This window comes from Capsicum annuum, chromosome 2 (genome assembly GCF_002878395.1).
Source record: "Capsicum annuum cultivar UCD-10X-F1 chromosome 2, UCD10Xv1.1, whole genome shotgun sequence".
NCBI classification, from domain to species: Eukaryota; Viridiplantae; Streptophyta; class Magnoliopsida; order Solanales; family Solanaceae; genus Capsicum; species Capsicum annuum.
In genome coordinates this window covers 42,505,873-42,531,733 of record NC_061112.1, presented here as the reverse complement: position 1 = coordinate 42,531,733, position 25,861 = coordinate 42,505,873, and the positions used below count along the sequence as shown (strand labels likewise).

Sequence of the window (25,861 nt, the reverse complement as noted above, 5' to 3'; positions counted from 1 at the left end):
CGACTTAGCTACATACCCTGCCATTAATGCCAAATTAAAACTATGTCCAAAAAGTCCACTTACTATTTATTAACCAAAGAAAATATTAGTGGTATCGTTATACCACCCCTTACTTGAAAGTAATATCTATATCCAAACTATTTAGGTTAAGAGGAATTAGGTGCCCTTCCAATTACCATATTAAATCAACTTGGAGGACTTCCATATTCTCCATAAGAATAACCATTTAGCCTTTAACCTTTTCAAACTATTTAAACCATTCATAATTTTTTTCCAGTTTAAAACATGCAAGAGTTCCATTTAAAGAAGTAAATGCAATGAACATATCTTTATAAGTATTTTATCAAATACCTTGGGGGAATAATGTAACCAATATCAATTCCATAGACCATTAAACTATTACCATGCAATCCAATTGTGAAAATCCACAATTGATGTATTTAAAAGCGTAAGTAAAACCTTAGGAAACCATAATCAAGTATTCAATATCAAAACCCCCAAATAATAGTTGGAAACCTTAATCATGAAATAGTAAAACCATGAAATCAATCATACAAATCATGCCATTAGTTGAAATTACAATAAGGGAAGAGAATCATGCCTTATACCAAAGAGTTGATAAAAGTAAATCATCAAGACAAGCCCCAAAGCAATCCACAACATGAAACCCTAAATTTCTTGCCTCAAAAGCTCTTGAGAGAATTATGAGATGTTTTGGAATATTTTCTAAGTGTTAATGAATAGAATAATAGGGTAAATAACCTCCTAAGTATGTTATAAGTCATGGATCCTAGTTAGGATAAGTAGGGAAATTTTTGGAATACCCCTATTTAAATCTCTTAAAAACCCATCACAAAGATACGACTGTCCCATCAAGTCATGCCCTTCTTTATGATTGGTATCCATTACTCGTATCCAAGCCTCAAACCTTGGATCAAACAATCTAGTATACAACTCATCCAAATAAGTCATAACCACAACATACAATCCATACCCATACCCTGTATACCTAGTTGAATAAAATACCAGGAGGATCAAACATTGCCTACCATTCAAATTTTGGATACGACTCATACCAATCCCTATGACTCATACCCCTAAGTCGTACCCATTCTAGTCACCAAAACCATCCCACCCATTAACATTCGTTAGCATATGACAGAACCATACCATTCATACCCCAGCATATGACTAATACCCATGAGTTGTATTGGGTTCGGGGAACAAAATTCTAGAAAATTTTCCAAGGGTCAAAACCCAGGATATTTTAGAAATACTAGGATGGATGAAACTCTTATCAAGATGATCCTTTAACTGCTCCTTTAGCTCCTTTAGTTTGGTCAGAGCCATCCTATAAGGAGGAATAGAAATGGTATGGGTATTGAGTAGAAGATCAATCCTAAAATCTATTTCCCTATGAGGAGAATTCCAGAAAGATCATCGAGAAACACTTCAGGAAACTCAATAGCCATAGATACAAATTATAAGGAGGGACCCTCAGAATTAGTATCCTTAACCCAAACTAGGTGATGTATACACCTTTTGGAAATCAACTTTTGAGCTCTAAGATAGTCAATAAATCTCCTTTTGGGTACGATGGATCTCCCTTTCCATTCAATCACCGGTTCATTTAGAAAAATTATAACTAACCTTTTGGGTCCTACGGTCTAGACAAACATGACATGAATGGTGTCAGTCCATACCTAATATTACATAAAAGTCCACCATATCAAGTTCTATCAAATCCATCAATGTCTCCCCATAAAACTTGGACACCTCACAATCCCTATAACTTTTTCTAGCAACGAGTTTCTCTTAACAACTCGTTATGACTCACAATGAGTCATACCTTGGACTCATTGTCAAGATACTAAAACCTGGGCTACTTACTGCCTTGGTAATGAGTTTTTTTGATGACTCATTTTGTGTGATAATGAGTTATTATCAGGGACTCGTTATCACTGGCAGTTTTGAGACCACTTTAGAAAATTAGTGAATCAATTTAGTCAACTTCTGGAGGGTCTAAGGCTCAAGAACTTGGGGTGTCATATTATGTTAAACCATATGTAAGTTTCATGACTATTTACCTTTTGTGTAATATTTTTCGATGAGAATCATGGTCATAGAAAACACGTAGAACAAAGTTGATGAGAATATTTGTTATAGATCATATTTTAATATTCGAGTCTACAAGGGTTAAATTTAAATAGTATAACTTCTAGAATATAAATATTTTTGGAGCTCAAGACCCACCAAATAAAATATCTTTGAGTCTTCTTTCCAACACATCTAATTTTACCTTAATCAGATATCGGAGTAGAAAGTTATGTTCAATTTACCTAGGAGTGTCTGCCTGCCAGAGATTGATGACTACGTTGATGAGCTATCAACTAGATGATGTGTTGTCAACTCTGTTATCAACCTTACCAGTAAATGTCTAATTCAGCTAGAGATTGACAACTAAATTGACAAGCTGTCAACAAGCGAATGGTCTATCAACTCCATTGTCAACTAAGAAATTCCTGCAAATATTTTTAAGTTTCCTTAGGGGTAGTTTAGTATTTTACTTACCTAAAACTCCTTCCACATGACTTAAGTCAACCTATAAATGATATTTTCACATCATTAGTCAATTTTTAATGCTCATTCTCCTCTCCACTCTCAAGAAAAAAATTAGGGTTTCTTTCCAAAGTTCAACTTTTAAGGTTCCAATTCATATTTCTCTTAAGAAAATTCATAGATCTCCGGTATGTGGGGTTTGAACAAGGATAAAATTTCATACTTTGCCCAAAAGATTTTATTTTACAAATTTATGAGATTTCAGCAGGGGTTCATACCCATTTTTCATGTTTTTTAGGTTATGGCATTATCATGTGATTTAAAGTTCAATTTGCACAAGAATTTACCTTACTCATGTTTTTATTTACATGATTTATATTATGAGATGAATTTCATTATTTTGACATGAAGTTTCATGAGTTTATAAGAGATCTCAATTTGAGCATTGAATATTCAATTTACAAGAAATTTCAAGTTTACTAGTTTTGAGTTCTAAGAAGCCATTCCAGTATAATTTCAATTTCATTCTTATATGAGATTTAGACAAGCTATAAAGTTCACATAATAAATAAAAAATTTGAGATTGAAATAGGGGCATATTATGTTTTTAGATTTATCAGCTTATATGTCTATTTTAAGGTGAACTGCATAGATACAACATGAGCAAGGGAGCAGTATCTAGCACTAAGAGGGAAATATGGTTTTAGTGCATTTTATTTCTTAGAACCTATGCGCCATTAGAGGTTATTTAAGTTATATTATTTATCTTGTCCAATTGGACATGCTAGGGTTATCACTAAAGTTTTTCTTTATACCTTGGCAAGGTATATTGGGCTATTACGATGAGGTTTTGAGTCATTGTGTCATTCTCAATGCGGGCTTGAGTCATCAAAATCTATGTGGCTCGTATGGTTTATGTCGGTTATGAGATCTTCCATAGAAGAAGAGTATTTTGGAAACTAAGTGTAAAGAGTCACAATTTTGCCAATATATTGTTTTAAGAGTTATTCTTTATCAGTTTCCAGCTTTTAGTTTTACTTATGATCAAGGTGAGTCATTTTAAACTTAGCCTGCATGACTTAAAAGTATATCCAACTTTAGTTTTACTTAATTTATAGAATAGACAGTTTTAGAAATTAAGTGTAGGGACTCACCCAGTTTATTAGATTATGTTTTGTTATTCATATTTTATGATATGTCATCTTTTAGTTTATTTCAGTCTCTTGGTGAGTATATTTACACTTAGCATGCTGTTTTAATATTATACTATTCTTCAGTTTTAATTGTTGCATTCACCCATACTTACTCAGTACATTCAAGAAGTACTAACCATATATGTCTGTGTGGCTATATTATTTCATAATGTAGGTACCAGTTGTAGCCCACACATCATGGTCAGATAGTTTGGAGTTTCCAACCAGTAGGCGATGAGCTCTTTTGATTCGAGGACTTGAGTCAGCTATAGCTCCAGCAAGGCCAGTTCAAGGTGAAGAAACCAAACCAAATAAAATTGGAGGCCCCATTTTTTAAAGCATTATAAGTTTGTATTTTTTTTTGATTTTTTTATTTAGAAAATATTAAATATTTCTTAATATTTTCTTCTTCACATTTAGTTTTTCTTAAGCTCAAATAGAGATATCACTTTAGAAATTCAAGATTAAAATAGATAATTAATATTAAAAAATCATTTAATTCTTTCAGTTCTAAAAAGAACATCTAATAAATAGAGGTAATTCAGAAAACCATACTTTTACCTATTATTTTGATTAACGGATGCAAAAAGAATTAAAATAACCATCACAGTGGAATTGAAGAAGTTGGTAGCTAAGATATATTTTAATCAGATAATTTTTTTTAATTATTTTATGAATGCATATTTTTCTTGCTCCTATATTACTGCCTTAGCTCAAAGAAGTTTTTAAAAAATAAAATTCAAAAATATTACTTAAGCTTTAAAAAAACCATTTAAAGAGAAATCAAATGAATTAATTATATTATTACTTAAAAGGGAATTTTTTGGATAAATCAATTACAAATTAATTTTATTTATAATTTTACACCTCTAAAACTAGTAAAAAATATTTAAAGCCTCATTTTGAAATTCTGCTTTAGGCTACCAATTATGTTGAGCTACCCTAAGCTCCAGTATTATTTTAATTTAATAGTATCGATTAAGAATAGCTGGGAGTCATGTCCCGACTACTTTTAGTCAATACTAGTAGAGGCTTCATAGACAGTTAGTTAGAGTTAATGTATTCAGTTTCAGTTTTCCTTGTAGATTATTGATGTAAATGTTCTTAAGTAGTGTTGTATTGAACAAGTTCAGCTAAAGGCATATCTTTTACTTGTTATTTTATTTAGTTGCTTACGAATTAGGCTAGTATCATGGCTTAGATTGGGATCACTTGTTGTTCTAAGAATCATGTGACATACAGGGGGTATTCTTGGTTCGTTATAAACTTTCTATCAGAGCACAGGTTTAAGTGTCCTAGGGTGCCTATGAATTCATGTCTAGTAAAGTCTTGTGGAATGTTACAAAGACTTATGTACTTTTCTTCGAGAGGCTATTGAGCATTTAAGAAATGTCTCCTTTATTTTACACTCTAGATCATGCAATAAAGTTGTCCTCTTAGAAACCTATGTTGATTTGTGTTTTACTCCAAATTCCTCCAACTAAACTTATCTTTGAGTTAGTTTAAGAAGTAAATTTTAATTCCTCCCAATATGATGCTCTCAGATTAACTATTATACACTTTGAAAATTGTAAAACGGCTTGAAAGAAGCCTGTTGGTGTGTTTTAAGTCATTTAAGTGAAAATCTTATGTCCTCATCCATATGAATTGTGAAATTAAGACCGAATGTAATATGTATTCATATTTCTATTTAACACTTCATCAAAGATAGCACTTATGAAAGGAGAGACTATGTACCGAGATTATTGAATAGAGTTTTCATTGAGGAATATTGTAACTTAGAGAGTTATGATCCATAAGTAGTAGACCAACCTCAGAATTTAAAGTATGTATTTAGAAGTGTAGTGACTAGAAAAAATAGGGAGAGCGATTGGTTGAAAGTATATTGATGGACCTATGTCTTCTACTAAGATGGAATTGAGGTGATATATCTTTGGGTGTTAACTAAAGGGTAGTGAGTATGGTGCAGATCTCATGGTGGAAGGTGGAGAAGGATTTCTTAGTTAAGATGACTTGTGCTATGCTTAAAGTAGAAAGAAGTTCCTGATGGCATTTCATTGTGTTAGGAAAGTGTAGGTCATTAATGAATGTATTAGGTTGTTAAGGATTGATAATCTAGACTTTCCTTTGTGATTGTGGAAAGTAGATTGGTTGATGCTTATAAATCTATGAATATAATTTATACATATAGATAAAAAAGTAGTAGTGAGTAGTGAAAGGAGGGTGTGCTAAGGGATTATAATAAGATAGACCATAAGATTGTGATTAGTTATTGTTATTATGAGGCTCGAGTGACCTAGAGTTTCTTGATGTTTTTATTTAGCTTCCAAGCAAGAATAGTATGTGAGGTTTTGTTGTTAATTATGTCTGGTACTAGACACTAAGTTTGAACAGTGGATGGTCATCAAGGTGGAAATAATGATTGCTTGGAATAGTGATGTTAGTTATATGAAGGGTGAGCTAGTAGCTTGAAATAACTATGCAAGAATGTAAGTTCATCATTCACAATTGAGTATGATGGTGTAGGCATGAGGTAGAAGTGCACCCAAGGTGATACGGGGCTGTATTATTTCCTATGTTTATTAAGTGTCGTGCGTGCTTCGATAGTACCCTTTAGTTGCTAAGTATGAAAAAGGCTACTTACATAGTATATGGTGTTCTTAATAGCTAAGATAGGATTTATCGGATGATGATGTTGGATTTTTTCGTGTAATAGAAAGTCTCATAGTTTTGGGACAAGTATAAGCTTAGAGGTTTGATATTAGTAAGCTAAAAAGAGAAGGGTAGATTGACACACCCTAAAATAATAATGATGTACAAGAACCATTTACCCTTACTTTACAAGAACTATATGACATACAGAGATTATGGTATAATAATGAGCAAGATATCAAATAGGATTTGTACATATATGCACAAGGGAGTTATATTAGCAAAACTGTACAATACAATGTTGCATGGTGTCCATGAAGCCTCTAGTCTATTTAACATGCTATACTACAAGTGACTAGTTGGCATAGGGCCTATCATCCCACCTAGAGACCTATAAATTCAATCAAAAATACTAGATATAGACTGGCTCTAGAGAGAGGTGGATCTCACCAAAATATAATCTAAAAACGACAATAGGGCCTAACATGGATGTCTATTATCCTGAAGATGTGAGCCTGCATTAATAAAATGTGGTTCCCTCAAGACATTAATACATAAATAATATGTAATAGTATGAAAGTCATAGTGGCAAAGTGAAAGGTATATGAGCCAACAAGTAACACATATACGACATAAAATTATAACCTACACCCTAATTTTAGTAGTTCTATATAAATATTTAGGAAAGTGTTCACCATAATATAGGGCCTATAATTTGATTAAGGAATGTATTTATCCTATAAGTAGTACAAATGATCACAAGATGGCCTACCAAAGGCAATTCGAGGCAAGTATAAAGTGTATGTTGCTCAAATAGTCATTGCTATGATCTTATTAGCATAATCATAATCGTAATCTTAAACCAGGTATGCTTCACCCAAGGGATCACTATGAGGGTCTGCCCACAGGACATAAATGCTATATGTTTGCTCGAGTCAGGGAAAACTAGTACATGATGTTCTAGCCGACTCCAAATACAAATGATTCCACAAAGGCGGGTACACCCCAATGTTTGGGCTCGTTACAGTGGTCTGGTCTTGATCCTGTGCATAGAATCACATCGAGCGCTTGTACCAAGCCAAACCTGTGCACCCTTCCGCCATTAATTTTTATCAAATAATGCTTTAAAGGCCCATGATATGTGAATAATGGTAATAATCACTTAGCCAATACATACAAGAACAAATATGATATTACTATTTACTTTTATTCATTACTTACGACATTTATAACCTGTGGCCTAAGAACTTCTAAGTGAAGAAACTTAATTTAATATAAAATATTGTTGAGACTTGAAATAAGGAGAGAAAAATGGATAATTATAAGCTTGACGGTAGAATGAGAGAATGATGTGTATGATAATATAAAGATTCTATCCTAGTATTTCATGAGAATTATATTAACATTGATAAGAATAAACAAATGATGTAGGGTGGTGCCTTAGTGGCAAGGGAAGGTTTAGCTTTACATACCTTAGTGCTTAACTAATTGTGATAGTGTTCCAAGCCTAAAAAAAATCCCAACCACTAGTTCCAGGTATCTTCTAGACAATCAACTAACTACAAGTATAACATATATGTCCATCAATGACCCATATGTATAATTAACAATTTTATTGCGATATACATCGATTATGCCCAAATCCAATCGAATTTCTTCACAAGAATCTGTAATGAATTCTAACTTTTCAAACTTATACAATTCAATGTTAAATCCATCCAATTTAAAGGAATCCCCAATAAATCCGCTCTTATAAAAATTTTCCTTTTTTTTCCTTTTCTCATGAATCCCTTTCAAAGAGTAGTTCAAAGATTCAAATTAAACATAAAAAAATACTTATCTATAAAAACATTCAAATATAGGATAAAGAATTTACCTCATGGAGTTCAAATTCCAACTTAAGATTGTAAAAACTAATTCTTGAAATTCTTTGAGGTTGTCACAAAATTCTTTAGATTATGATTCGAAGAACATAGGTGCCCGTCTTCTAATTATAATCCCTTCTTTATAACTAAGACTAATTCTCCTTATTGGTAGAGAATAAAAGGAAGAAAGACAAAATGAAAGAGGGAAAAAGACAGAGTAGTAGCAAAAGAATCAAAGTAGCACCATTTATGTTTCTTGTTTCCTAGAAATGATTTCCAGTGAAATGATAAAATAAACCCCTCCCCCACCTTCCTTTTTAAGAATAATACTAGTTGAGAAAAATAATTAAAAGGTGCCCCCTACATATTCTTAATGTTAATAAAATATAAGAAAAATATAAGAAGGCATCACTTACTATTTTTATTCCAATATGCATCAAATATTAAGGTAAACAATTATACTTAAACTACCCTTCATAAACTTAATGTTATAATCCTCTACAGTATTAACTTAGATTTTTTTTTTTAAAATGCTACACAAATTGTGTATTTAGTGAGGTAGGTATGTTTACGAGAAGGTTTTAAGTATATGATGATGATTGTTGAAGCTACAGAGAGTTAAGGGTGGTATATATAAAGAAGGAGTATCCAAGAATGAAGTTAGTATTTGCCAAATATAGTTTATCTACGTGAGTTTATCATTCATTTGTAGATCGTTAGAGTGAAGAACTTATGGCTCAGTCTTAAGGATATCGAATAGTCCCATAGGCTTAGAATGTTGACTTTGATCTAAAGGGGAGATTATAGGGTTAAGAACCAAATAAAGTTTTTCGAATTAGATGGTGCTGTATGTCAATAAAAGTTGTGATGAGATGTGACCCATTCTTAATCTAGAGTATTTCTTTCCTTGGATTTTAATCATTGTGACACCCTATCTATGTCTTGTGTGATAGAGCCACACCTGTGACCATTGCTTATACACTTTATGTATATTTGTATTCATTCTTAGCTTCTAGTAAAGAAGCAATAGCTTCACTCTGTGATTTGAGTCATCCCCTATGAATCTATGAGTTCTAGTCTTATTTTATGTTTGATAAATATGAGCCCATGTTTCAGAGTATGCACAATTCCCTGAACTCATGATATACCCCTAGTGACTTGTGTATTCGCATATGTTATGTATGTCTTCAGTTCAAAGCTCTTTAATTAATCCATGCCTTTGATACTATATTCCTCAGGCCTCAGTTAAGTATCAAAGTTATGTATAGTATTCTTTTAAGTTTTAGGTCCTTATGTTCTAGACCTACAGTGACCTTCCTTATATTAAGATGGTGGTGATAAAAAAGGATGAACAAGGGTTTAACTGGGAAAGAGTAGATGTTCCTTATTAGGAAAAAAATTATTGAATGCTTGTATTATCTAACACTATAGTGTGAAGAGAGATCAAGGCAAACCTATGGTATATGTCATAGTTACCTGAGAACTTTTGGTGTGCTTTTGGAGATATTTCGTGAAAATTATTATTGATAGAGGTATTAAATAATATGGGAAAAACTGCTTAGTGGGTTGGTTTCCTAGAGATTCATATGTGGTTATAACAATAGGGTTAATTATCATGTTGATATATAAGTAGATGACTGCATTGTATGCTAGTAAATTCTTAGTAAGAGGACAAAGTTAGTTATTGAAATGGTAAGAAATATTATTCTTGAGATGAGAACTATGAAATGATATAGGATATTGAATGGTTTAGACTATTATTATGGTGTTATGTGTAGTACCTTGTGACTTTGTGTAATACCCCAGGTTTCAGCCTCTAAATATTTCTTGATTTTTGTTATCACTGTTAGGCAATAACTAATGTGATAAGTTGTTGTCACTAGTCACGAGTCGTATTGTGCCAATCATAGCATAACTAGTGAGGATTGCTAGGTTTTTGTTTGGATCACGACTAAGATCCTATGAGTTTTGAGTTGTGGTCATAAGTCGTGGTGAGGGACTCGTGACCATAATAGTAAGGGTGACCTGAGTCACTGCCTAGACTACAACTCCAAGAAATGATTCATAGGCAGTCATTACGAGTTGTCACCTGACTCGTGCGATTGGGACCTATATTTTTTGCTTGCGTTCATTAAGTCACTGAGTTCTTTTTCTCTTACCCTACTATTCCCACAACTTAAAACCTTTCCTTTGGCCGTATTTTCATCAACTAACATAACATAAACACTACTCCTTCTCTTTAAACTCCCAAATCAAGAACAAGTCTAGTGTTTCTAAGGATTAAGTACCTATGGTTCAAATTATGGTTTCCTCTCTAAATCCTTGGTGTTTTCAGGCATGTATCTCTTTCGTAAGTCATTTTTATACAAATCATGTGTTTAATTGTTATCCATATGGCTCTAATTGTTGGATTTTGAATGTGGGTTAAGGGGTTTGGACTGGTTATCATATGAATTTATTTTCCCATAGTTTTGAATTTGTTATTTATGTATTATCTTGTGGTTTTGAACTAAATAAATGCATAGGTGGGGGAATTGGATGGAGGAACATGGGTTTCTCTAAAATTTATGGTTTAATTATCTGGAATTGGCTTTGCTCTCAACCCAACTTGGCTATTGGTTTCAAAACATAGATACATGCATAGTTGAACTCACTTTTTGGAACCTTACGTTGTAGAAAAGGTTAATGGAGCTTAAAATGGTTTTTGGAAGTCCCTTGTGGCCATAGATTGGTTTTAAATTGGAAATTTTAAAGTCAATTTGGCTAAATAGTTTTGGAATGGTATAATGCAATTGGCTTGCAAGCTTAACTTTATTTGGTGTGATGATACCAATGGTAAATGCCTAATTAAAAGACTCTTTGGTTAATGGTTGGGAATATGTAAATGGTTTAGTTTGGGCTTAAATGGGGATTGTGTAGCTCTCCATGGAAGGTGGAGGTCCTTGGGGACCGATCTAGAAACCACGTTTTTTGACCATATATATATATTATGGAATAGCTTGGGTCGTGGATTCCCTAGCCCTTGCTCGGATTTCCTGGTTTATGTGGCTAACACATCTAGGACCCTTTCAGCTGGGGGAGCTAAATCCATATAGCCCATGGGTTGCCTTTGGAGGGTTAGAGATACACAGTCCCAGTTAATGATTTTTAAATCTCATGCTAAACCTTGTTCCCTATCGTACTATCTTATATATGTGTATATAAATATTTGCATGTGGTTTTTGGACTGATTTGTACTTGGAATTATTTTATCACTTCCCTGAGTTACTTGCCAGTGGTTGTACTACTAACCGTCCCCAGATGCTACAACATTTCATGATGTAGGATCCTAGGGGTTCTTCGGTTCCCTTGTGCAGAGTTAGATGATTATCGTTCATTGGTTGGTCTGCGTTGAAGTGGTGAGCTTCCATCTTTCGAAAGGCTAGATATTTCACTACTTATTTTATGATTATCGAAATCTCATCATTTTTTTTATATTTTGGATTCTCTTTTTGGTCATGGTCGGGGGCATGTCCTGTCCTAACTTGGATTTTGATTTAAAGGCTTTGTTGACAAAGTGTGGGTAGTTATTATTTATTGAATCTTAGTCCTTTCAAAGTTATCTATGTACCAGCCATATGTTTGATTTGGTTGCTTTTGCTATTATACCATATTATGTTCTGGTTGGCTAGGCTAAGGGGATGGTCTCTGACTCTCGGTGAGCTTGAGATACCCATCACAACTAGGCCCAGGTTTAGATTGTGACAAGCTTGGTATCAGAGTATAGGGTCAGGGTCGTTGAGTATCCACAAGGTTGTGTTGGGTAAAGTCCTTTTTATGGGTGTGTAGCGCTCCCCACTTTTAAGGGGGAGGCTACAAGGAATTTAGAAATGTTCCCCTTTCTTGTGTTCTATTTTGGGCTATAGAGTCTTAGGTAAAAGAATTTCTCTAACTCCTGGTTTGCTCACATTTCAGATCATGCATCCTCAAAGATCTAACTATCATAGAAACTCTGCGAGAACCTTTGTTCCACCTAAGGGGAATATGGAGGGGACTTGCCCTATTTATTGAGTGCAGAACCGGTCTAGGGTCCTTTCTCCAAATTGTACTGCTCCACCTAGGGTTCTGTCGGTCCCCACTATTCCTTCCCCAGCTGGTGACACTCATGCTCAGTCACCTTAGAGGGATATCTCTAACACAGTTTCGTAGGTCCATTCATCTTTTAACATAATTGGTGGCCTCTCAGTCTCATCAGTCTGGTCATGTTGGTTTTATTGCCCTTTCGTCTGAGGTTATTCAGGTTAGTCATCTTATGATGTTAAATGCCCCAACCTTTACAAGCTTTAAAGTTGAAGATGATCCATAGGGGTTCATTAATGAGATAGAAAAGATTTTTTGAGTGATACATGCTACTGATATAGAGGGTTTGGAGTTTGCCATATATGGATGTAGCTTATTAGTGGTATAAGGAGTGAGAGTAATTGAGAGGTGATGATATAGAGCCATCTTTATGGGACAATTTTTTGGGTGCCTTTCTTGATCATTTCGTTCCTTAAGAATTGAGAGAATATAAGATTGAGGTGTTTGTGAATCCAAAGCAAAGAAAGATGAGAGTGAAAGAGTATTCTTTGAAATTTTAGTAGTTGTCTCGTTATGCTCATGAGTTGGTGCCCTCTGTGAGGATAAAGTTTAGAAAATTTGTTTCTGGGTTATCCCGTGACTTAGTATTGGGGTGTAAGGCTGCTATGTTGAACAATGGCATGGATATCTCTAGGCTTGTGGTTTATATGTAGTAGGTAAATGATGAAAAAAGGAGACAGAAGGAGATAGAGGAGAGGCAGAATAAGAATTTTAGGTATTCAGAGTAGGGTGGAGGTCAACAAGCTAGTGAGAAAGATGGTAGACAGTGGAGCAATAAAAAGACTTGGGAAATTTTTTGTTCAGATTCTTTGGCTAGTACTTCTTATCCAATACCATCTAGTGATCATTATTTTTAGGCTAGCAGTAGTCCTAAGGAATAGGGTGCCCAGTCTCAGGCTAGCGAATCTCAGTCAGCCCCACCATATCTTTCTTCTAGATTTTGTGGTCAGCTTCATCGGGGTTAATGTGATGAGGGGAGAAATTGGTGCTTTAATTATAGTTAACTTGGTCACATGCACCGATATTATCCCGCATCTAATGTAGCCACTGGGGCTAATAAGGCTCCGATCTCCACTTCTTTGGCTCCTTACCAAAGGGTGCTACTTCTGGTACCGACACTAGTCGGAATTGTCTCTATGTTCTTGCTACCCATTAAGAATGTAAGGCATCTCCTGATGTTGTTACTGGTATATTGAAACTTTTCTCTCGTGTTGAGTATTGTTTGCTTGATCGTAGGTATACCCTATCTTATGCGACCTCTTATGTGGCTGCGCATTTTGATGTTGGTCCTGAAAATACTTCTAACCCCTTTTGTCAAGACCCGAGAATACACCCTAGTCTAAACACGGTGCTTAGAACCACAAGTGATCCCAAGCTAACCTATGTACTGGCATGATACTTGAGAGACTGATTTAAAATATATATATATATATATTAAAGATAAATTTTCTGAGCAGAAGCATAATCATGACATAATCTATTTCAAAACATTACTTTTCAAAGTTTTAAACACTGTAATCTAAAAGAATGAGGAACTGAAACTATATACAATGATTCTAACTGACTATCTATGAAGCCTCTACTAATACTATTTATAGGTAGTCGGGACATGACCCCCAACTATCCCTAAACAACATATAGGCATAAAAAGATAAAACATAAGAAATGCAACTATATTGAATCCTCAAAATATGAGAACTCATCCCCTGCTCGTTGAATGTTATGATCTACTTGGTTAAAATTCTGTAGTAAGCACCTGAATCTACATCACATGAAAAATGTAGGCAGAAGAGGTATGCTATCTGTACTTTGGAATGTACTGAGTATGTGAGATATTTATTAGTCATGAAAATACTTAAAACATGCTTTAAAATTGAGGACATAGTCTATTTTCTAAAATATGCATTTGAAACATATATGTACGTAAAGTTGTAAGGGATAGTAAATTATCTAAATCATAAGCTAAAATATTTTTGTAAACTGGGAAGTGGTAGATACATGAATACTATATTTAATGTTAGTTAAGGCTGAATATGTTGTAAGACTATACTTAGGATCATGTATAATTACTGGGTCTGAAACTATGGAATGTGAACTGATGAAATTACCAAGTATAAACATATACTAAATGAAAACTGAATAACTGAGTACAAGGTCATGGATAATCTAAAAACTAAACATAAATTGAAACATAAACTGAAGACTGTGGGAGCTAACAATAACCGACATGCCCCAATCTGAGCTAATTGGAGTCCACCCTGTAACCCCAGTTAGAAGGGTGCTAGTACCTTTGTTATATCTTGGGTTTTGACCCTTAGAACTTTTCTTGGAATTCCATTCTCCGGACCCAATTAGACTCATGGGTACGAGCCATATGTTGGGGTACGAGTGGTATGGTCCTATCGTATGTTGACCAGTGTTGGTTGGTGGGATAAGAGTCGTATGGTTGGCTATGAGTCATATGTAGTACTCGTACAGGGGACAATATTCTATCCTCTTAGTATTCTATTCTGCCAGGGATACAGATGAAAGGTACGGATTGTATGCTTTAGCTATGACTTGGTTGGATGAGTCATATATTGGACACTGTTGGGTCCATGAGTTGGGGTAGAATATGAGTGGTGGGTACCACTTGTATTGAAAGGGTACGACTCGTATAGGTTAGTCGTATCCTTGTGATAGAATTTTTATGCAACCTAAGTGGGGGTAATCTGGACATTTCCCTAATTACCCTAATAGGATCCCATGACTTCTAGCCTATTTAGTAGGCTATTTACTTTATTATTTCACTCTTTCAAACTTAAATACTACTCCTAAGCAATCTAAAATCCTCGTAAAAGCTTTGGGGAAAGAAAGCTAGGGTTTCATCTTGAGGACTAATTTGGGGCTTGCTTTATTGATTTCCTTCCATCAATTCTTTGATATAAGGTATGTTCTCTTCCCTCATTGTTAGTTCCAACTGAAGGCATGATTTTACTATTGTCTTCATGATTTTATTGTTGAATGCTTTTGGGTTTTCAAATATGATTTGGGGGGTTTTGCTTATAAATGGTTGGTTATGGTTTCCCATGGTTTTAATCATGCCTTTCTATGCATTAATTGTGGTTTTGGATATTGGATTATATGGGAATGGTTGAAGGTAATTGGAATTGGTTTTAGATATATATTATGGCCCCAATGTGTTTGACAAAATGCTTATAAAGATATGTTAATTGCATTGGCCTCTTTAAAATGGAACACTTGCTTGTTTTAAACCTTGTAAATGATTTATGCATGGATTAAATGGTATGGCAAGGTAAATGGATAAATGGTTACACTTGTAGGGTACGAATTCCCCAAAGTGTATTTAATATGGTAATTAGAAGGGCTCCTAAGGTCCCCTATACCTACGTATGGTTGGCTATGGATAGTACTTGCAAGTATGGTTGGTATGACGATACCACCACAAAATGGGCTTGGTTAATAAATGATAAATGGATTGTTTGAAAACGGTTTTTAATTGGGCATTAAAGGTGGAGGTATAGCTAAGCCATGGAAAGGGGAGGTATAGCTAAGCCGTAGAAGGTGGAGGTCCTGGGGGGCCCAAAATTGGAAAATCATATTTCTCGGTATGAGGTTGGCCTTGGTGGATAGTGTGCATGATTTCACACCTCATATTAGGTGGATGTACTAGTCATCCCAACGGGATAATTCCTTGGTCAAGCGGCTACATGCACTAGGGCCCTTTTAGTAGGGGGAGCTGAACCCATATTGCCCGTGGGTGCTTTAGGATGGCAAAGCTACATATCCAAGGCAAAGATTTTAAATACATGCTAAACCCAGATTCCCTTTCCCAGCACTTATATAGTATATATATGTATGGTTATACGTATTATGGATGGTTTTACTTAGTTTTATAAATGGCATTAGTTTATCCTTATCCGGAGTTCATGCTAGTGACCGCTTGCTAACCCGTCTACTAGCAGTTGTATACCCATACTATGCAAGAACCAGCCATTTTACTCCTCCTATCTAGCACCCAGTTTTGGTATCAACATTTGGACTGAAGTGATAAGCTTCCATCCTTTTGGTAGGCTCTATTTCATGTTATGGACATCTTTGGTCATTTTTATTTTATTATGGATATTGGTTTTGTCCATGGTTGGGGGCATGTCCCAACCAGATATTCTTACTCTTTGGGGTAAAAGCTTTGTGGTACTTTTGGGGGTTGGTATAGGTAGGATCGGTATTGGTATTTCTCTTGGCATTGGTATTAGTGTTGGGGCTTACAACCTTGGACAATATTGTTGGTTATTCCATTATATTTCATTTTGGGATTGATTATCCTATTATGTTTTGGTATTCTCTTTGGTTATGGCCTGGTTTATGGCCTTTGGTTTTTCTTGGTATGGTTGTATGGTTGATTTGGTACGGGTGGACTCGGTTGGGTCGGTCATGGTTATGACCCTTTCCCAGAGTCTTCATGATAGCATGCCCATTATGTCTAGGCCCTATTTTGGGTCGTGAAAACCTTTCCAAGGGTACCAACACTGGTTGGCGTGGATCCACTAAACTAGTTGCCCAAAGGACTAGGGGGTGTCAATCCTCTACTGGAGGGTGACCCCTCATAACCTATGGTGGAAACATACTTCTAGAACTTAGGGACTTCTACTAAAGGTTTAAGTCCTTAACTAGCGGGTGAGCCTTTATCCCTAGGTTCACTCGATGCTAAGTACTACTCCCAACTAAATTTACACTGATAACTGATATATGCTTAACTTGGTAATATTTTGAATTTAACAGCATAAGAATGACTAGAATGGCTCATAAAACCTAAATTGATGTATGCATGGATTTCCTAGGTATTGGGTGTTCATAACCCACCAGCTCTGTGTATGCAACTAGAAATGATAGTATTGAAAATTGATCATAGTAGGGAATTTCATGAATAAAGCCCAAAAATTGAACAACAGATCATAATGGACATGATGGCTAAATTTTTAACTAAAACATTGATTGGTTGAAAATTTGGGAGCTCACTAGTACTATCTGGCTGAATTCTAAAGTTGGATAACTAACATAATACTAATTTTTGAATCTAGATATCTTCTATGGTTAAGACTGATTTAGACTAGGAGTAAGGACTCAACTAAATTCACAATTTACACAATATGAAAAAATTACCTCATGGAATAGGCATATTCGTGAAACTTCAAATTGTAAGACTAGATTAAAAGATGGAAAACTATTGGAGCTAATCTGTCTAGCTATATGGACTGATTCATACTGAAAGATTATAACTTAAATTAAGTATCCCTTAAACACTCCTTGTCAGAAGTGCTAATGACATTAGAGGGAAAAGAATTTTGGTCATGTAATGCCCTAAAATCTCATTCTCAGGACGCCACACGGTGCTCCGAACCACAAGTAGTCCTGATCTAACCCTGGCTACGTTATACTAAGTCTGGGTCTCAACATAGGGGAAAATATGATTATAAAATCAAAATAATGTGGAAACTCTTATCCGAAACATGCTAGAAGTATTGGTAAAACAATACTGAAAAATATGAATTCTGAATTGAATGTCTAAAACTGAATCTAGTAGTCCGACAAGCCTCTACTATCTGAATATAGAGAGCACTAGGACAGGCCCCCACTAATTCAAACTGTTGAAATGAATAAAGGAACATCTACTAATAAATTGAAAGTATGAATAAATAAGTCCCCAAACTACGAGGACACACCAACTGCAGGGATGTAAATGAGATGCTCGGGAATCACTCACGCTACTGAGACTCAGCACCTGAACCTATATTTTGAGACAATGTAGCATACAAACATGTATGTGGATCAGTACTTTGAGGATGTACTCTGTATATGGGGGTGTATGAAATAAGTAAGCAAAATCATCACTGTTTATGAAAGCATGCATGCTAAATGTAAATGGCTCACGTAAGCTTGAGTTAATTTAAAAGCTGAAGATCATAATAAAGAATAATAAAGCATATAGTATAATCTTGTTAGGCATAACACTTAGTTCTAAAATCTTTATTTTGTTCTTATTCTTAAATCATATGTGAAAACTTATTCTACAAGGGAATTATTTCAAAGCTTTAGGGAATATATTATCAACTGTTAGACTATTGGGAGAATACTTTTAAAACTATTTTGAAAATCTTTACTATTAGGGAGATTTTCTTAACCAACATAAACCATGTGAGCTACGTGGAGTCTAACATTTTGACCTCCTAATAAAGAAACCTCATATTGGGAGAGGTGTCGTACTCTTTCCAGGGAGTATAACTGAATCCAGGTAATTGATCACAAGCTAAAATTGTTATCCATATAGAAATAGGAAAATCTGATAATCTGTACCTACGTTGGCTACGTAGTTTTGTTAAAGATAGGGAACGCTAATGCCACACTTTTCGTTCGGTGCTAAATACTACTCCCTTTTAAATCTGCATGCTTAATCCATTGGAAATCCACTTTTAAAACTAACATAAGGGATATGGAAACCAATCATGTATTTATATGAGTAAATCTATAAATAAAGCAAATCTGAGTTTTGTAAACTATAATATCTATAAAGTAGATTCCAAAGTTCAACCAGTGATCAAAAGATCAAAGCTTTTCTGAAAAACTATAAATAACCTGTTCATAAGATGTATAAAGCATCATCTTTCTAAAAATCATAAAATCAATCTTGAGAAAATAATCCATGCTTTAATTTCATGTTAAAATATCATAGTATTCATGCTTGGTAATGTAAACATTCATAACTTAACTTAAAATCTGAAAATTTCAGTAATATGCATGAAAGTATGAACATAATCATGTAATTTAACTTCTAAATCATTGGAAATCTCATAAGCTTGTAAACGACATTAATGGGCATAAACCCTAACTTCAATTTCATGAAAACTCATATAAAATCCAGTAAATTCGTAATTAAAATAAGTTTTGAGTACAAGAATGAAAGGAGTATCATTGTTCATAACCCCGCATACCTTGCTGGATGATCTAGATGCTAGAACATAAATCTTGGATCTTTATTGATGTTTTGGAGATGACTTTGGAGTTCTTGAATTGGAGATTCACAATCTTGTGTTATCTTGTAGGATTAATGGAGAAATTTTGGATTTCTTGGGGAGGAAGTTTGATGAACTAGGGTTTGCTTTTAAGAGAAAAGTGATGAAATAAGTATAAAGTACCTTAGTATATGATTAATGAGGTGTTTAATACGGATTGGGGCCGTGGGGATTGACCAAAATGCCCCTATTCATCTCTAATTCGAAGCTGGAAAATGACCCAATTTTTGATTTTTGGCCTTGGCGCAACGCGCCACTATCGTGCCAAGCCACTGGAAATTGCCAACTGGGAATATGCATGGTGGCGAGATACGGTGGTATCGCATTGCCATTTTGGATGGGACTTGGAACCTTGGCGCGGTGCGCCAATATCATGGACCTTCACTGGAATTGGACAATTAGAAATTTGGCTCTCTCCGCGATGCGTCAATATCGCAGATGGCCACTGGAAATTTACAATCATCATTTAAATCTAATATATGACGCGCTATGGATCAAAATGACGGTGTTTTACGGCTGGAACTTAAAATAGCCATAACTTTTTACCCGATTATCGGATTTATGTGAATCTTATATCATTGGAAAGATAATTCAATTTCCTACACAATGAAAAGTCAAAATCTAAAGAATTCGATGTTAAATAATTAGTATTTTTTAATGAAGCTATCCCTTATCATTTAGGGGCAAATTTAAGCTAGACAAATCGTTGGGTATTATAATACCTCCCCTTTGGGAAAATTCATCATCGAATTTAGCTAGTTAAGCTGAAATATCTGAGGAATCTGTGAATATAAGGTAGCATGCACAACTTAAATAAACTGTGAATCTGAATCTAAATCATTTTGAGCTTTTGAGTAATCTTTGAGTGCATGAACTTACATGAGGACAACTATTTTCTTGAATATCTGATTAGAAAAGAATTAAATTAAGGAAGAGTATTACCTCTAGCTGCATCTGTGTTTGTGGAGAAAAAGTGAGGGTACTAGGCTCGCATGTCTTTCTGCTCCCAAGTGCCGCCCTCAACCGGCTGATTCTGCCAAAGAACTTTGACCAAGGGAACTTCTTTGTTCCTTAGTCTATGGATCTGGTGATCTAAACTCTCAACTGGAGTCTCTTTGTATCAAAGGTTGTTCTAAATAGCTGATCTTTCTATAGGAAATACAATGGTGGAGTCACCGATGTACTTCTTAATCATAGAGACATGGAACATAGGATGAACGGCTGACAAGTCTGCGGGAAACTCAATCTCATAAGCTACTTTCCCAACACGACACAGAATTCTATAAGGGCCAAAGTACTGGGGACTAAGCTTCCCCTTTTTGCCAAATATCTTCACCCCTTTCATGGGTGAAATCTTTAAATATACTATATCACTAACCTTAAACTCGAGGTCCCTACTTCTCACATCTACATAGGATTTCTGATGACTCTGGGCTATTTTTAATCTTTCTCTAATCAACTTAAATTTCTCCATAGCTTCAAACACTACGTCAGGCCCAAGCAAAGCAGCCTAACCCATTTCAAACAAACCTATGGGTGATCTATATCTCCTTCTATAAAGAGCCTCAAATGGAGCCATCTGAATGCTATAATAATAACTATTATTATAACCAAACTCAATCAATGGTAAATGCTCATCCCAACATATCTTCTAGAGTTTAGATGGTCCTCTTTGCTTGACCATCTGTCTGAGGGTGGAAAGCTGAGCTACGGTGTACTTGGGTGCCAAGACCCTTCTAAAAAGCTCTCCAAAACTGGGAAGTAAATTGAGTACCCCTATCTGAGATGCTAGACAAGGGAACCCCATATAATCTAAATAACTCTCGGATATACATCTTAGCATAATCCTCAGCTGTATAAGACGTCACTACAAAAAAAACCGCATTTAGCAAGAGACCAATAACGTTGCTAATCAACAAAAATCCGTCGCTAAATCTTTTTAGAGATGGATCAGCAACAAAATATTATTTGTTGCTATATTGCGTGTTTTTAACCATTTAGCAACGGAAAAATAAAATCCGTTGCTAGATTTGCGATAGAATAGAGACGTCCTATATCAGTTGCTATATTTTAGCAACGAATATATTCGTTGTTATATTTATAAGTGTCATTACTAATTTCAAGTTGTATTTCATCATTTTGATTATTTGCTAACCAAATATTTCATTGCTAGTCCGTCACTAAAAATTCCCAATTTATGTGACAAAAAATATTTTCCTCAATCAGTTGCAAATGTTTTAGTTTGGCAATGAGTAATTTTGTCGCTAAATCTATCGTCATTACTTTTATTTCAATATCTTTTTATTTGTATTTTGAATATTAATAGAATATTATAAAATTCTTATAATACCCAATATTCATATAAAAAAAGCCACATAGATATAGATAGCAAAATCTTCTTATAATATCCAACATGCATGTAAAAGAACCCATATATAGATAGAAAAAGTCTAAACATCCTCTATACCAAACATAGCAACATATAAACACATAAGTATGTCCAAAACATCCTCAATACCTCCATCCATCAAGTGTAATTTTTTGTTGCACAATTTTAAACATTTCAACAAAATAAACCATAACAAACCAACATAATAGACTATAAAAAACCAATGCACTGATCGTCAAAAGTATCACAACTGATCAAGATCATTGCAATCATCATTTAAAGAATCAAGATAGTCCAAAGAAGTAGACGGAGGTGTGAAAACTGATCATGAAGAAACCAACTTCTGTACCTCTTCAATGACAATAGGAAAAAATTAATTTTGAAGTGCGGGAATCAATCACTTCACAAACTCATCCAAATCCAAATCTGCAGCTGGTACCGATTCATGTGAAGCTGAAGATGAAGTCTTTCCACAAGAAATACACAGAGTTTGGCCGTAGTAGCCTTTGGCTTCAGATCCAAGACCAAATACTCTTCACTTCTTTTCTTCTCCGGCAGCTTGGTAATAAGCATCAATTTGATCAATAAGAACTTTTGATAATGTTTTTTCTCATAATATTTCTTCAAATCTTTCCTGTAATAGTGGAAGTCAAATTATAAAGGATTGTATTTACAAATGATTAGATACCAAAAAGTACTTTAAACTAAAAAATGAGAATTAAGTATACTACTACATTAAGATTTAATCTTACATGGACGATTTGGGAACGTTCATCAACGAAAGATTTTCCATCATTACCATATGTGTGAACATGTGAATGTAACTCACTTGGTGTCGGATCTCGACCCATTTCAGCAGCCTTTAATAAAGAAGTGTTGAGCATTGTACTAGAACAAAACTGCTGGAACATTTCATGTAAGCCAAAAATGTTTGTAAAGCCATAATTCAAGTGGAACGTAGTTGGTCATCAGGTAAATATTATTAGTCGCGTGGTCAGAACTATGCTATCCAATTTACATTGTTCTTACTAAGCAATGACTGGAAAGAGATTGCTGAATTTCATTGCATCAAAATTACTGAGAGGATATGCTAATAATGAACATTTGGAAATTTCCAGTCAGATTCTAGTGTGAAGGTTATATAAGATGAAAACCAATCACATAAATCAGATAAGTAATTTCCAAAATTATAAGGTCTTGATTCTACCCAATACATCTCGAAGAACATGTAAATATATGAATCCTCAGTAATATACCACTCTGTGACATATAAGCATAGTTTACATTATAGTTTTTCAGGTTACAAGATAACAACAGAACACAACATACCAAATACAAAACAGGAGACAAAAATAGTGAGAAATGATCAACATTTGAGATAAGCAGTAAACAGAAACGCAATAATAGCATAACGTTGAACTAAGTTTAAACTGTCTCACAACAAATTACAGTTTAATACTTGAAATATATACTTACAAGTCTCTTTCGGCACTCTTCAATTGAGATAGATCCTCCCGTGTGAGTTCCAGCAATGACTTCTTTGCCTCCACGACAATTCTATACATTTATTTTGGACTTTTCAACACACTTTGGATCTGCCCAAAGTCGCTGCCAGCTTTCCCAGACATCTTCATGTATAAAATCTTGCCTAATCCCTTTTTCTTTGATTTTAGCAATGAAATTTCTATACACAGTTGCTGCCTTACTCTGCCAGTGTTTCTTTACTACAGCATCAGTAATGGAAGAATCCCAATAGAAGTGTTTCTAAAATAAATTTCCAAGATAACACATTAATATTGTATTTATAAATATAAGTACACTTTACAAAATCAATTATGATGAAGATGTATACCTTGAATTCCCCAAAATAGCAATCGTTTATGTCACATGAAACACCTTTCCAATTGACTCCATTGTGATCAAGTTCACTTTTGAAAGACTCGTGTATCCTATTGGAGCATGCTTTAGAAGGTTGCAATCTATATCAATGTGAAGAAATTATTTAGAGGTTACTATAAATAAAAAATAATATATAATAATAATAGACAAGAAATGGACTAACCCTACAGAAGTTATAATAACAAGGGTCTGAACATGGCTCCGACTGGAATTACTTTCTCTATTTGTGTTGGTACGAGATATGTCCTCACCTACTTTGTTGGTTTGTGAAGACGTACCTATAGTTATTGGGTTAGTCTGATTTGGAGTAGTAGGAGACGTAGTACCATGATTAGAAGTTGGAGCACCTACGCCACCAGCTATTTGTGGCGCAACTGTAGGAGTGAGAATAGTTGGCATGTTTGCAGTATGAACATGCATATTAGTCCCAGCTGCTGACTTGCCCGCACGCCCTATGCTTTCTTGACCTGTACCTCTTCCTCGAGTCATATCTATTAAAAAAATTATACCTGTTAAAGTGGAAAGAAGATGTAAATTTTGCACAAAAAGTCACAACATCATATAATATTCTAATTTTGAAATCCTATCCAACAAAATACCTCACAGCAACATACCTCATTGGCATTCTGGAATCCCATGTAACATTGGAATACTTACAACAAGAACCAAGAATAGATCAAGAACCACCAACATAATAAGAACCACCAAAATACTCACAACAAGAACCACCGAAAGATCAAGAATCACCAACAGAACCTCCAAAATACAACAAAATACTCCCATTATAATTCTTCCCATAAGAACTCCTCCCAAATGAAGAACCAACAATAGAACAAAAACCACCAACAAAATCACCAAAATACTCATAACAAGATCCACCAACAGATCATGAACTACCAACAGAACCACCAAAATACTACAAAATACTCCCATTGTAATTCTATCCACAAGAACTCTCAAATGAAGAACCAACAATAGATCATCAACCAGAAAAAAATAAAACATATATATATATATATATATAGACAGAAAGCAGACCAGAAGTTGATTATGTTTAACCATTCTCAAGGATGAAGTTGATTGGTTAAGATACTCACCTATTTGGTTCTTAGAGTAGATGTACCTTCTCTTGTTCTGTTGGTCTGATTTAGAGCAGTCGGAGATGATTCGGGAGTTGTATGGTTGCTACCATCACCAGAAGTTTGAACCGTTGATCTAATTTGAGAAATCAATGGTTGAACTTAATTTATATTATTTTGACCACCTATGACATCAGCTTGAGAAGTAACAATAGCAGGAGTGGGAACATTAGGTACGTTTGTAGTAACATCATTATTACTCCTATTTGCAGACTTGCCTCCACGCCCTGTTCTTTTGCGACCTCGACCTCTAGCCATATCTATAAAAATAACTGTATTAGTTAAAGTGGAAATAATATTTAAACTTAATAATACCAAAAGAAGCAAACAACAATATATAGATAAGGTATTAGAAAATATAAAAACACAGTTGTAGCCTAAAAAATGAATGAGAAATGAAAGAGTCAAAAATTGAGAAGTAGAGCATAAAACCAGTTGAAGCAACAAGTTTCGTGTAAACAACGAGACAAATAAAATGATACTAGTTCGACAAAATGGCTGCTCACAAAATAAAAATAAGATACAATAGCATATTTTTTATCAAGCACTAATTGCTATCTGTGTCTTCTTCCAAATCTTCCTCTTCATCTTCCTCAGTTTCATACTCTTCTTCTGTAGCATCCTCTTGGTTGTAATGATGTTCTTGTAATAAACCATCATCAGTGACTTCATCCATTTCAATTAAGCCACCATTTGCATCATGTAAGTGTATGCTTTCATCTGTGGAAACACTCATGTCTATCTCGTAGACTTGAATTTCTTCAACTTGAAATGAAATATTTAGTTCTACAGCTATATCAATTTCCTCATCAGGTAATTCAACAACATTTTGAGGTTTCATCTTCAATACACCTACCCAATCATCCTTGTCCTTTTTCTTGCTAGGATAAGACATATAACACACTTGAGTTGCTTGCATTGCCAGAATAAAAGGTTTATATTTTTTATATCGGTGATGATAGTTAATATCAACCAA

At 34.6% G+C, this 25,861-nt stretch overlaps 1 pseudogene; it reads right to left on the bottom strand.

The window, feature by feature from the left end:
• Nucleotides 1-22,244: 22,244 nt before the first annotated feature.
• On the bottom strand, nt 22,245-25,143 carry LOC124896145 (annotated as a pseudogene).
• Between the last annotated feature and the right edge of the window lie 718 nt (nt 25,144-25,861).